Source organism: Letharia columbiana, assembly GCF_014066305.1.
Source record: "Letharia columbiana isolate WasteWater2 chromosome Unknown Sc0000029_s0, whole genome shotgun sequence".
Classification (NCBI taxonomy): domain Eukaryota; kingdom Fungi; phylum Ascomycota; class Lecanoromycetes; order Lecanorales; family Parmeliaceae; genus Letharia; species Letharia columbiana.
This window is the reverse complement of record NW_023501071.1, coordinates 542,900-559,640: the sequence shown is the minus strand read 5'-3', so window position 1 is coordinate 559,640 and position 16,741 is coordinate 542,900.

Sequence of the window (16,741 nt, the reverse complement as noted above, 5' to 3'; positions counted from 1 at the left end):
TTATAGCTAAATCGATTAAATCTTTATAAATTATCTTCTCTATTAAAACTATTTTAATAGTTTAATTAATATCTTTAATAGAATTTAAGCTTATACTAGATAAATCTAAAGAAGTTTTTATTAATAAGATATAAGATATATAATCTATAAAGAGTAAATTACGATTTCTAAAGTATTAAATAAGCTTAAACTTACTTTAAAAGATATATATTCGATTATTAAAAGCTCTAACTATTTTTTAAAAGATAAATTAATCTATAAATTAAAAATATAAAAAAGCTAAAGATTTAATCGATAACGTTCTTAAATACCTCGATAATTTCAATATCTACTTCGACTAATAATTATAATTCTAGATAATATAATTAATAGAGTATTCGATAAACTCGAAAATCTTATAGATTTAATAATTAATATTAATAAAGTCTTTTATTAATAATATAAAAGTAGCTTAATAATAATATACTTTCTTATTCTAAAGAATCGAGATTCTTATATTAAAAAATTAGGATTCTCGAGATTTTTATAATATAGTAAGAGAAGAAGCGAGATTCTTATATTAAAGAATTAGGATTCTTATAATATAGAATAATTTAAAAAAAGCGAGGTTCTTATATTAAAGAATTAAAATTCTTATAAGAATATAATAAAAGCGAATTAAGAATTTAAGAATCTAATTAAATTCTTTTAATATAGTAAGAATTTTTAATACGCTAGATATATAGTATATAATAAGTAATTATATAATACTTACTATAAAGTAACTCGATATTATTATTATTATTATAATAGTAGAAAATTAATTACTATTACTATTATAAATTTATAAGTTAAGTATACGATAATTAAGATTCTATAGAGAAATTTACTAGAAAGTCTTATCTGCTAAGACGCTATAATAGCGTTATCTTTTATTTCTTTATTACTATTATATTTATAACAAATATCACTTATTAAATACTTATTTAGTTTATTAAGAATATTCTTTTATATAAGCTTAAATAGTCGAGTAATAGTAATTTTAATAAAATTTAAAAGTATTTCGCTTTATTCTCGATTCGAATTTCTAAACTTCTCTCGCTAAAAAATCGTAAAATCGTAGAAATCGTAAAATTAATAAAAGTTCTATAAATTATAAATTTAAAAATAATAATAATTAATATGAAAGAATTATTATTAATTTTAAAAAAAAAATCTTCTTATTAATTAAATTTAAATTAATTTAAAGTTAATTAATTTTTAAAAACTTATTATTTATATAACTTCTCTTTTTTCTATTATAGTTTTTCTATTAAAATTTTTAATTATAAAATTTATTTAAGAATTTCTAATAATTTAAAATTTATAAAGTTAAATCTTATAATTCTAAGTAAATCTTAAATTAAAGTATTTTTACTCTTTAAGAGTTAAATTTAATCTCGAAATTACTTCTTTTTATAAAACTATTTATAAAAGCGCCCGTTTAATAGCTATTCTATTAAATTTTCGCTATAATTATCGCTAAATATATATAAGAGATATTTCGTTATATAGATATTATAATAGCTATTCTATCTTTCTAATTAAATTAGAATTAAAGTTATTTAATTAATAATATAATATAAATATATAGAGAAGTTCTTTCTCTATTATATTTATAGACTATATTATCGCCACTATATTATCTAAATTATTATTTAAGAAAAAGCTTAATAATTTTAAGAAGCTTATTATAAGAAAAAGATATATAAATATTCTACTAGTCGTTAATAATAAGTAATTTTTATTCTTTTAGAATATAGCTACGGAGGGGAAAGTAGTAATAGATATTCTTATTACGCCTACTTTTAAAGCATTTAATTTAAAGTTTATAATAATATCTTATAAATTAATAATATCGTTATTAAGATTTAATAGATTAAAGTCTTTTAAATAATAGCGTTTTAAATCGATAATTAAGTTTCTTCTAAATCTTATAAAGTCTAATTTATCGCTATTAAGTTAGTTTTCTAAATCTTTAAATAATATATCTCTATTAAATCTTCTAATTAGTAAATAATATTCTATTAATTTAAAGTTAATTTTTAATTAAATACTTATTAGCGAGAATCTAGTCCTTTTAGAATAATTAGATAATCTATATAATTCTCGCTTATTATATTATAATCTTTCTTCTTCTTTTTCTTCTCTTAGTATATAAGCGATTTCGTTTATTATCTAATTAAACTTATAGATAATAATTAATAATAATAAAAATAGAGAGAAAAGAAATTATTAGAAGATTCTAGAAAGTTAATAGTAGAAGAAAAATAAGAAATTAGCGAGTAAGAAATTAGCTAAATCGAGGGGGAAATTAAAGCTTTTTAATTCTTTTATCTAGAAAAACGACTCGCTTAATAAATAAGAGAAGAGGAAAATTATACTATATAAATTTAACGTAAAGTCGTTTTAAAAAAGCGAAAAGATTATATTTAATATCGAGATTAAGAGATATTAATTAAATAACGAATTTTTATTATTATATCTATTATTAGCTAATTAAAATAGTAAAGCTCGTAAATATACTATATCGCTTAAATATATATTATATTATTAAGTTTCTCTTATTATAACTTTTTTATATAACTTTTTTATTATAATTAAATAGAAGTATTTTAATATTTAAAAAACTTATTCTAGCGAGTATAAATAGATTTTAAATATAATTTTTAAGGAATTATATAATTAAAAGTATAAAAAAGAGCTCTAGCTTAATTTAATATATTATTATACTTATAATAAATCTAATATTATTAAGAAGAAGTCTATTATTACTAAAATAATTTCTTTAATAATTATTTATAATAATAGAACTTAGAGTAATAGATTTATAAGCCTTATCGATATTTTAATAAGTTTATATCTTATTAAATAACTACTTAGTATATAAACTACGAAAAATAAGATTAATTCTATTTTTACTATTAGACGTAATACTTATACTCGCTAAAAGTATCTTAAGAAGAATTATAATAGTTAGAATTATTCTAAATCGACTTACTATATTAATTACTTTAAAGATCTTTATAAATATTATTCTATTACGTCTTAAAATCTAATTAGCTAATCCGTAGCTATTCTAAAAAATCGAATTAATAAACTTATTATTAATTAATCGCTTATAAATATAATAATTATTATATAGCGTAAGCTAAAGAATAATCTAAAGAATAATACTTATAAGAAGAGGAATAAAAGAGAGGAGGAAAATCGTGCGCTAGCTTCTACTATTACTTTTTTAATAATAATTATTTAACTTTCTATATCTACGCCTTTATCGAATTCTACTAATAGCCTTATAGATATTTAATCTTTATATCTTAAAGCCGAACTCGTTATATATAGCTATTACGCCTTTTAGCGCTCGATTAACCGAGCTTATAATTATAAAGTAATAATAACTTTTATTACTTTAAAATAAAGGGCTAGTAATTTAATATATATTAATTTAGAAGACTTTATCGAAGATATAAAGCTAGAGATTATATCGTATAATTAGAGGGCTTTAAAGAATATAAAGAGAAAGCTATTAAATAAGTACTATAAGTCTTATTATATCTAAAAGTGAAAAGGCGATAATTTCGAGTATAAATAAGAGAAATTAAATATTAAATCGAGTATTAGACGTAACTTAGCTGATAATATAAAGGCGTTTAAACGTAGAAAGTAGTTTAATTACGCTTTATTATATGCTTATATATCTTCGATCTCTATAGTAAAATATATTATAACTACTATTAAGACTAAAGGCTTCGATATATAGTTATAAAAAAAGAAAGAATTCGAGAGTAAATTAAATTAAGATAAGATATTATTCGATAATAAGAAAGATTACGTAGTATAGATATAATAAAGTTATTCTTTCGCTATATCTATTTCGTTCTATAATTTATAGAATATATTACTTCTTTAAAAGAGATTATTCGCGTTATATCTATTCTTCTACGTCTAAATAGCTAGATTTAAAAAATTATTATATTATTTATTATTAAAGTATAGAATAGCTAGATTTTAATATCTCTTAATTTACATCTTAAAAATCGAAAATAAGATCTTAATTAAATTAAGATTAAATAAGTATAAAGATAGATACTTTAATAAAACGCTTATATCGTAGTATATATAAATAAACTTAAAATAGTAATATATCGAGATATTATTATATATAATAATTAAAAGAGATTTACTTTTATTAAAGCTATCGTAGTAAGAGAGAATATAATCTTATATAAAGTCGATAAAGATCTCTTACGTAATAAAGCTTTAGAGAATAATTTATAATAGATAGTCTTATATAATAAATATCGATAGTAGATTTTATCTCTTTAATCGCTTAAACTCTTTATTAATCTATAATCTTATACTTAGAGATATTTAGCTATACTTTCTATCGCCTATTAAACTTAATATCTAATTAATATAAGAGATAAGAGAATACTTATTAATTCGTTTATAAGCTATTAATTTATTTAGAAAGATTAATTAATTAGCTTATTAATTAGCTAGCGTAGCGAATTAGTTAATATATAAAAAGATATTATATTAATTAGCTATTCTTTTTATTTACTTATAAAACTAGTCGAGATATTATAAAGCTCTCTAGCTAATACTCTTATCGATAATAAGATTAAATTCGTTAAAGAGTATACTCGTATTATTTAGAAGTAAGTTATCTCGCTTAATAGCGCCGAAAGAGTTAATTAATTAAACTACGATTTTTACGAAGAACTAAGTAATTTAATTAATTAGCTCTTTCGACGCTATTAAGCGAGATAGCTTACTTCTAAATAGTATAAGTATATATTAACTCGTTTAGATACGATATAGAGCGCTCTTCGAGGTACGCGAGTAGCTATTCCTCGATATACTAATTTATAACTCTAGGGCGTTCGCTAGAGCTATTATTTAGAATAAAAACAATATTATATTCGCGTTAATACGATCTTATACTCTATAAAGTTTATATATTTATATCGTATAAATTAGTTAGAATAATATTATTACTATAGTTTTACTCGAATTTCTTCTAAATAAAAGCGCGAATAAGTTTTAGAATTAATAATAATATAGCGATAATAATTATACTCTATAAGTATATTAATAATTAAACTCTAATTCGACTAACCCTCGAATATATTATATAATATATTTTAACCTCTTTCGAGATCTTAATTACTAAGTTTTTTATTATTACTACTTTTATAATTTAATTAAACTAATCTATCTTTATCTAGCTATCTTTTTACCTCTATAATCTATTATCTTATTAACTTCTTTCTCTTTCTATTTAATATTATTTAAATTAGAATTATTATAGATAATATAAGCTAATAAGAGATATTTCGATAAAGCTATATTATAGAGTATATCTTATTACTATATTATATTCTTATAAATTAGTCTTACGTATAAAGATCTATTAATAAGTCGTTTAACGACGTATTTCTAATATAGTTTAGTCGTCTAATACGCTATATATAGAGAGTATAGTTATAGAGCTTTATTTTAATATACCTTAGCCTATTTTTTTTTTCACCACTCTATATAGAGGTTCTACTCGATTTTTAGATAGTAATTACTTATAATCTACTTAAATAACTATAGTAACTACTACTATAACGGCTATTTAAATATAATTCTATATCTATATAATACGAAATATCTCTTACGTATATTTAACGATAATTACGACGAAAATTTAATAGAATAGCTATTAAACGAACGCTCTCGTAAATGATTTTACAAAGAGGAGTAGATATAAAAATAAATTACTTTTTATAAATCTAATTTATAAGCTTAAATTCATATATTATTAATAGTTATTAACTTATTAATAAATAGAATTTCTTAATAAAATAGAGGCTATTAAAGTTAGTTCTACTTATAATAAATAGAAATATAATAAACTATTAGTTCTTTAAAAGTATCTTATCTATTTCGACTTATAAATAATAAAAATCTCTTTTCTTCTTAAATAGTCTTATAGTAGTAATATTATATTAACTATATTCGATATAAAATCTTAATAAATAAAAACGACTAAAAAACGTCTTTTAATAGTAAATAGAATTAGACTTAATAATAATAGCGTATTATATATATAGAAGACTACTCTAGAACGTATAATAGAATATGAAATAAGTAGCTTATAGTATATTATTACTAATTTAGAGAAGTAACTTAAAAATCGTTTTTTCCTCTATTTATTATAGAGCTAATATAAGGCTAAATAGATAAATATATAACTTATTTTATAAGTAGAAGTTACTTTAATAGTTAAAAATAAAGATACTTTTAAATAATATAAGATCGTTTTTTCTAGACTAAGATTTCTTTATAGATTTCATATTAGTATATATAATAGAATAAGATAAAATTAAGCTTAAAAATCTTAAATTTATATATATAATAAATTTAAAATTTAAAATTACTACGCTCTTTAATTAGATCGATTAAGTTATCGCGAATAAATAAATAAATAGTCGTAATTATTAAATATTCGTAACTATTAAAAAAATTAAAAAATAGATATACGTTATTAATATATGAAATAACTTTTTTATTTTCTATTAAAATTTTAAGGCTTTTTTTTAAATTATAGAACGAAGATTACGCTTTTTAATAATATAAAAATTTAAAATTTAGTCTTATAGTTATTAAAGAATAAGAACCTTAAATATCGTTTATTAAAGTTCGCTTATTAAAGTTCGCTCGATAGCTCTAATTAAAAAATAGATATATATTATTTAGTTTTAGAATAACTTTTTTATTTTCTATTAAAATTTTCAAATTTTTTATTTAAATTATAGAATATAAAATTAGCTTTCAGATAAAAAAAGAATTATTAAATTTAGCTCTATAGATATTTAAGGGTAAGAAATTTAAATATTATCTATTAAAGATTCGCTTATTAAATTTACTCGATAGCTCGAATTATAAAAAAAGATTATAAATTTATTTTATAGATCTTCACTCGTTTCATATATAAATATTAAAAATCTCTTTTTATTTAGCTCTTATTTATTAGAAAATAGAAGATATTAATATATATAAAAGAATAAGATAAGGCTAAATTAGAAAACCTTGAATTTATATATATAGCCAATTATAAATTTAAGGTTATTACGTCTTTTAGCTAAACTAACTAAGTTAGCTCGCTAGCCCTCTTAAACTTCCTTATTAAAAATTTATATATAAAAGTTTTACACTCTAAAATAACTAGCTCTCTATAAATACTATTTCTTTATAATTTCGTAAATTATAGAGCTTAATATACGCTTTCTAACGATATAAAAATAATAAAGTTTAATCTACTATTAATAAATTAAATAAATATTTAAATATAATAGTTATAATAGTTATACTAGATACGTCTAGAATTAAATAATAATTCTTCTATCTATTTATATAACTATTATTCTTTTACTACTCTATTAATTCTATTAATTTCATTAATATAAATATAATCGTTTTCGATACCCCTCGTCTAAAGGTTACTTAACGTTTTAGATATATATATCTCTTTTACTCGCCTTTTAGAGTTAAATTACTTCTCGACGAATTCGCTATTATTAATAATCGAGGCCGTAAGCGAGTCTAATAGCTATCTACTACTACTTATAAATATATTAAAAAACCTTTTAAAAAGAGCCCGAACGAATATATTTTTCTCTATATACTCTTTTTAAGATAGCGATAAGTAAGTTAAACTAATATTTAAATATTATAGTTATATTAAACGCGTTTAATTTAGATATATATACTTCTTTTACTTATCTCTTAGAGACCTTATTAATATCTCTAGACTACTTCTTAATAAATTTATTATTATTAATAATCGAGGCCGTAAGCGAGTCTAATAGCTATCTACTACTATTTATAAACGCGTCGATACTCTTACACTTAATTAAATAAGAGAAGAATCTATAATAGACGAATACGAAGAATATTACGAAGATAGTTATTAATAGTAATAATATAATAAACTTATTCTTTATAATCTTATATTAATTTACTTAGTTAATATAAGAGAAGTTAATATAGTAAATAAATATAAAGAATATTATAGAGAAATTAAGCGGTAATAAGATTATTATTATTAAGAACACGGCTTAGCTCTTCAAGATCTCACGTTATATACTCTCTACGATTTTATATTAAATTATTACTTAGTAAGCGAAGAATACCATTATAACTTAATCTATCATCTCTATTATATTAAGAAATAAGAGAAGGAACTATAATAGGTAAATATGAAGAATATTACGAAGAAATCAAGCGGTAATAAAGTCTTTAGCATTAAGAACACGGCTTAGTTCTTCAAGATCCTACGTTATATACTCTCTACGATTTTATATTAAATTATTACTTAGTAAGCGGAGAATATTACTATAACTTAGCTCGTTATTTTTACTATATTAAGAAGTTAGAGAAGAAACTATAATAGATAAATACGGAGAATATTACGAAGAATACTATAAAGAATACTACGGAGAAACTAAGCGGTAATAAGATTCTTAGCATTAAGAATACGGCTTAGCTCTTCAAGATTCTACGTTATATACTCTCTACGATTTTATATTAAATTATTACTCCGAAATGATATATATTTAAATAAATTAAAATTATCCGATATCTTACTCTAATAGCTATTTTATTATTCGAAAAATTTTACTACGGTAAGAGATAATATGAAATTTATACCACTAATTAATATATTATCTTTATTTCTTTTCGATATTTTAATACTTCTTACTATAAGAATATAACCTTTCTCTATTTTTTATAGGTAATTATTACGAATTAATTCTCTATATTTAATACACCTTCCTAATTAGGCCTTAGCGCGCCTCTCTTTATATATATATATTTATATATTATAGTAGTAAAAGTAGATTAGAAACGTATAGCAAGCGATTAGAGTTCGATTTAACTTAGAGCTAAAGCTAAAATTCAATTTAACTTAGAAAAATTCAACTCTATAAATTTAATTTATAGGCCTTTACTTATATATAATAAAAGCTTAGTAAATCTATTAATTAATTAATTTTATATATTTAAACGAGTAAAGATTTATAAATTAAATTTATTATTATTCTTTTAATTAGAGTTATCGAGTAAATAGATAAGCGATCTTTAATAAGCGAACTTTAATAAGCGATATTTGAATTTCTAACGCTTTAATAATTATAAGACTAAATTTAAAAACTATTATTTTATTTAAAAGCTTATATTTCGATCTATAATTTAAAAAAAAATATTAAAATTCTAATAGAAAATAAAAAAGTAATTCTATATATTAATATAATATATCTATTTTTTTAATAATTATAAATGTTAATTTATTTACCCGCGATATTTAATTTAAAAGCGTAGATTTATTAAATTTATAATTAGCTATATATATAAATTTAAGATTTTTAAGCTTAGCTCTATCTTATTTTATTATATATATTAATAAATAATTACGTTAATATATATAGAGTAACTTTATAATTAAATTACTATTTTATAATAGAAAATAGTAATTTAATTTATAGATAATTAATAAGGCTAATAACTACTCTATATGATTAGCCTATCGGATTATTACCCTTTTCGTTTTAAATTATTCTTTTGAATCACATTGCTAAACCTGTCTACTGAGTGTTAGTGATCCTCATATCATCGTATTCGGCCTTCTTACTTTCTTACATCGCCATAATCTTCACGGCAATTGGTTGCTAGAGCTCTTCCGTATCAAGAAGAGGATCAAGACCCTCCACATTAGAAGCAAATGTTTCGATTATCTGCAGACTAACGCCCTTGCAGATAAAACTGCTGATCCACGACAGAATTTCTCGCATTTGAATGCCTTCCTTCCCATTACCATCGTATACTGCATTGGAATTAGCTAATAGAAGGCTAGTATATCTATATACTATTAAGTTTTAAAAAAGTATTATAACTACGTCTTATGGTGGTAAATAGTCTTAGCGTGGCTTCACACCATAGATAGATAATTACCTCTATTCTTTCTATATACTTCTTTATAGAATATAATAATAAACAACTATACTTTATGATTTAAGACTATTAAGTATATATTATTTTTAATAGATTATAAGCCCGGAATTTCGCTATCGTAGTCTCTATACTATTAATTAGAAATATTTATCTATTTAATAATTTAGTATTATAAGAGTTAAACGAATATTCCTATATTCTTATTATATATTTTCTATTTACTCTTTTATTCTTTCTTCTATAGATAGTTATATAAGATAATTATATAGGCGTTTAATATATATATAGCTATATTAACTTAGATCTAAAATTTTCTAAAGCTTAAAGAATAAAAAAACTATTAGTCTTAATTAAAGAAGATAAAGAGTATTCTAAAGTATTACGATTTATGAGACGTAGTAAAATAAGAATTAGTACTATTTCTAGACGATTTATTAGAGAAAGTTATTATTACGAATATACTAGCTAATAAAACTTATCGTATAAGAATTATCATATCGAGATTTATTAACTAGTAGATTTTAAAATACGATATCGATATAAAGGTCTAAAAGAACCTTAATAATTAAGTATCGAAACTTATCTACTCGATATATAAGAATAAACTAGTTAAAGTAATAAAAGATGAGGAGATAGCTATAATAAGATAAATTAGACTTTAAAACGACTATATGAACTTCGAATTTATTCTTCGCTTTATTAAGTTATAGAAATTATAAAATATTATTATAGTTAATAGTAATAACTCGATTAAGACTTATATTACTAATATATATATAAAATCTAAGAACCTTAAGCGTATAAGAGCTTTAATTGATAAATAGATTCTTATTACTCTATTATTAAATAATTTAGACGAAAAGTATAAGAACTTCGTATATCGTCTTATCTTATAACTTAATAATATATTAGACTTTAATAAAATTATTATACTTCTTTACGAAGAAGATCGTCTTCTTAAGCGAGATAATAAGAAATAAGCTATAGTCGTTACTATAAAGAAATATTATAAGAAATAGAAGAATAAGAAGGTCTTTAGAGATAATAACAATTTAGAATATAGGGGTAATACTTTAGAATAAGAATAGGGTGAAAATAGCGGTAGAAATAATAACTATAACTTTAATCCCCTATTAAATAACTCGAATAGTATCTACTATAAGAGATTAGATAACGTATCTAAGTATTTAAAGTACTTATTACTATTAAATAAAAGTAAGAAGAGATACTAGTCATATAGCTACTAAATTCTTTATAACGAAAAGATATCTAATTAATTTCGAAATAATAATAATAATAATAATAATTCGAACTTTAAGTCTAAAGCGAATATGGCTAATATAATTAATAGGCCGAACGATTTTATAAATTAAAATTATACTTATATTTTAGTAATAATTTATACTATAATCGATAATAGAGATACTATAGAAGATAAAGAGTATTAAGATTACTTAGTTAATAGCTTAATATCTAAATTAGATGAAGGGGTAATAAATAAAGAGCTCGAAATTAAGTCTCTCGATTATCTCTTAGTCGAAATAGCTAAATCGCGAGAATTATAGAAGAATATAGGAAATTAATTAATATCTTAGCTTAACGCTAGTCTAAAATTAGATAATAAGATAAGTCGAGAGACTAAAAATATCCTTAACTCTTTATCTAATTCTCTAGAGGATATCGAAATAATTAACGAATTATTATATGAATTCTTAACTTACTTTCTCTTCTATATAGCATATATAAATAGTTAATCTACTATTATATACGAATAAATAATAGACTTAGATTATACTAATTATATATTCTTCGATAAGAATAAGTTTATCGACTATTAGTTATATCGTATAGGTGTTATAATAGTCGATAAGATTATCGTTTAAACGTAGAGCCGCGATATAATTAAAATAAAATAGCTATTATAGAATAAATCTAGTAATATCGTGAAAGTTAGTAAAGTCTTATATATTTCGAATCTTATATACGAATTATTTTCAATTAATTAAGCTATACGAAAAGGATTTAAAATTATCTTTCTTAATAATAACTATTATATTCTTTAAGATAGTAAGCTTATTAATAGCACTCCGAAGATAAATAATATCTATATTCTCAACATCTTACAATCTATAATTAAGGTTTCGATACTTATTTAGAAGAATATAAAGGTCTTAATAATAAGTCTAATATTTAACGAGAAAGCTATCGAGCTATAGTATCGTCGAATAGAATATTTAAATAAGACGAACTTTAAGAGATTAATTAATATAAGTAAGGATATTATATTAACTTAAAAACCTCGAATTAGATTAATATATAAGGCCTATTTTAAGACTAAATTTATATGAAAGGTTTTAAGAAGAGTATAATACGAGGTACTCGAAAAACTCGATAAGATTTATATAGACTTAGAAGAATCTTTCAATATATCGTTTATTAATAAGATTAAGTATTATATACTTCTAATCGACTAAGCGACTCTTCGAATCTAATACTTCACGTATAAGTATAAAGATAAGATCTTTAAGTTATTTCGTAATTGAAAAATTTAGATAAAAAACGAATTCGATTATAAGGTTAAGATAGTTCGTTTAAATAATAATATCGAATTTATTAATAATAAGTTTAAAGAATACTTTAAGAACTTCGAAATTATATAAGAGTCTACTATACTCTATACGTCTAAGTAAAATAGACTTAGCGAGATATAAAATCGGATTATTATAAATAGAGTAAGGGCTATACTTTTTAATTCGAAGTTATCCCGCTATTTATAATTAGAACTACTTTATATTAAAGTATATTAAAAGAATAGAAATTTCATTACCCGCCTTTAAGATATAATACTATATAAGATATAAATAGATAAATAATTATATCTCGACTATATAAAGATTATCGACTACGTTACTTAGGTATATATATCTAAGAAAAAGCGTAAGAAGCTCGATAAACGTAGTAAGAAGTGCTATCTAATTAACTACGAAGATATAAATATCTTTCAAATATAAAATTTAGTTACTCGATAAGTAAAACGATTCTCCTATATCGATTTTAACGAATTATAAATAATAATTACTACGGTCTCGAATATCGACTATTAGCTAGTCGAGGCTATTAATAACGATATAATAGATATATTTAATATAGAGGGTAACTCTATAGTATATTAACATATATCTAAGACCGTTATCGATATCGATATAGACTCTATCAATATAAATAAAATTAGAAATATTCTTTTTAATGGAAATATCGAAGAAATCGAAGAAGTCGAAGATATAGGAGATAGTAATATAGGCTTAGAAGGATTTAACGACGACGACGTTAAAGAGATACCTCGAGGTAGCTCTATTACTCACTTAGATCTATATTTCGATACGATATATAATTCTTAACTAAAACGAACTTCTATATCTTCTTAGAAAATTCTTCTAAATAATAAATAGAGTAATATTAAAATATAGGCCTAGAGGGCTATTATCTATATTAAGTATAATAAAATCCTCGAATTAAAACGTTTATACTATAGATAAGCTATACTAAGTTATAAGAATCTAGATTATTATAACTTCGATCTCGTCTTTAATCTCGCTACTACTATTTAATAAATAACTAATATAAGATATTAATAGACTATTACGGAGATTAATAATTTCGAGTTATTAATCTATAATTAGATAATAGCTGGCCTTTATATTAAATAATAAAAGAAGGCTATAAATAAGTAAATGAATTCCTTTATTATAATAGATACTTAAAAGCTTATTTCGAGAATAAAGAATATATTAATTCTTATTAGTAGATGGATCTATAAGATAAAAAAGAAACTTAATAACTTTATTCTCTATAAAGTACGCTAGATAGTTCGAGGTTTTAAATAGATCTACGACGTTAATTATAATCAGACCTTCGCCTTAGTAATTAAGTCTATATTATTTAAGATATTATTTATAATTATAATATACTACGATCTAAACTATAAGTAAATAAATATTATTATCGTATTTCTTAATATACTATTAAAGAAAATTATCTATATAAAATAGTCTAAAGGGTATAAAAAGAAAGGTAATAAGGTATATCTATTATTTAGAGTATTATATAGTCTAAAGCAATCGCTACGAGAATAGTACTTTACCCTATAAGACTTCCTTATATCTAAAGAATTTAAACCTATCAAATTCGATTACTCACTCTTTATTAATAAGAAAATACGACTTATCGTTAGCGTATATATAAATAATATTTAGATTTATAATCTAAAAGGATTAAAATAGATATCGAAACTTAAATAAGATCTTTATAAGCGATTCGCCATAACCGATCTCGGGCTATACTTATATTATTTAGATATAAAAATCTAGAGAAATCGTAAGAAGAGAATCGTTCGAATTATCTAAACGACGTATCTAAAGAAGATACTATCACGATTTAATATAATTAACTATATATCTACTCTTATATTAATAATAATAAGCACTTAACTATAAGAGAAACTAATCGATAAGATTAAATTAGAAGTTATTTAGAAGTATTAATTAATAATGAAATCGATAATATACCTTATAATTTAGACTCGCCCGAATATCTATTTTATCGTTATAATTCTTTTATAATATAATTATAACTCTAATTCGAAATATATTATAGCCGTTAAACGAGTTATTTATTATCTAAAGAGAATACTAATTTATAATATTATATATAGAATAACTAATATATTAAAAGACTATACGAATACTAATTAGGCCTTAAATTAAGAGACTTATCGATTTCTTAAAGTCTATATATTCTTACTCTACGATAAGATAATTAGTTAGATATCTAAACGATAATAGTCTATTATACTATTATCTTATAAGACTAAGTATATAGCTTAAATCCAGATAGTAAAGAAAGCTATATAATTAATTAAACTTCTAAGCGAATTAGATATTAACTTCGAATTATCTAGTAAATTAATACTAATTAAAGTAGATAACTAGGGGGCTATAGTACTAATAAAGAACCCTCGCTTTCACTCTCGTATAAAGTATATTAATATCTAATAGCATTTCGTACGAGACTAAGTGGAAACAGGAGCAGTTATATTCGAATGGGTATCCACTAACGATATAACTGCGGACGGGCTTACTAAGACCCTTACTAATAATAAGTTTACTATATTTATAAATTAAATTGGATTCAAGAAGAGTGGATAAGGAGTAGTCTAAATTCGGACTATGTGGGAGTGTTGGAACTAATAGTGTTTCCAGCCTACTATTTAGACTGTGTGGGAGTGTTGGAATCAGCCAATAGGAGGCCAGCATATCCACACACTACTAAGTTCCAAAGAGGTATTATAACTACGCCTTATGGTGGCAAATAGCCTTAGCGTGGCTTCACACCATAGATAGGTAGTTACCTCCATCCTTCCTACATACTTCTTCATAGAACATGACAATGAACAATATGCTTCATGATTTGAGACCATTGAGTGCATACCATTTCCAATATACTGCACTGTATTAGCACTCATGAGCATGCGAAGTCTCTAGCTCCTTTCGATCCCATCCATTCCCGATTCATCTCTCCCCTTTCACAAGAAGAGAGCTCGGATTCTTGAAAACCGACTACCGACATACGAGCTACTGCACTGTGCTTCGTGATTTGGTATCCTAACGCACGCCGAAAATCTTTTACATCAGACAGATCTTGTTAAAACAAGGTAAGCGGCTTATTTTCTCCGAATCTTCAAAGGCACAGGAGGGAAAGGACAGCGCGCTGCACTGGGCGGCCCAGCGGAGACAGCTAGCTACGATACGACTATCTTCTAGATTCTGGGGCGGACGTCAACGGGAGGGATGTCTGCAATTCGACGGCGCTTTAGAGAGTAGCTGATGTCGGATATGAGGCGATAGTGCGATTGTTGCTCGAAGAAGGGGCGGGTCTCACGACCAAGAAATCGCCATGGGAATACATTATTGCTGTTTTTAGCGGTCCCAAAAGAGCGAGGAAGCTCCTGTACGGCTACTGCTAAAGAGAGAAACCAATAATGAGACAACTGATTTTTAGGGAACATACCTCGCGGTATATATATAGCGATTTCACACGGCAGTGAGATCAATATTGTACATATAGTTACTACTAAACAAAGAGGCGGATACCGCAATCAAGAAAGCTGATCTTCTGGATTTACTTATCACGTTGCATGATGCGACATAAGGATTCCAGCATGGCTACTTATTGTCCGGCTGCTGGAACTAGCTGTGGCCGTGAAGGAATATCGGAGTCTAATGATGACCGAGCTCATCGTTTGGCTTCGAGCTCGAGTTTCTCTTCCTGCGCGACGCGGCTGGCGGCCTATTGCCCGATGTAGGCCTGTTGCTGTATAGATGAAGTGCTTCTATTCGAGAAGCTAGCGCTCGATGTGCGAGAGGGCATGGTGGGTACGCTGAGCGCTATTGACGTCTGTTACGCTTAGAGGTGACGTCGGAAATTCGACCGCTACCGCAGGCGCTTTGATCATTGCCCTCATCCGTGCGACATATAGCAGCGCGACACGGGGTTCGGGGAGACGTTCACGCCGCGATCGCTGAGTGGATATGGAGAGGCTGTTGGATCGATTTCACATATATCTCTTCATACCGGCTGCGCTTCAAGTGCGAATAGTCGCGAGATAGTCTCTTGTAGGTGTTGTGCGGCGGATCCGCGTTCTGTGTGTGTTCTTAGCTTG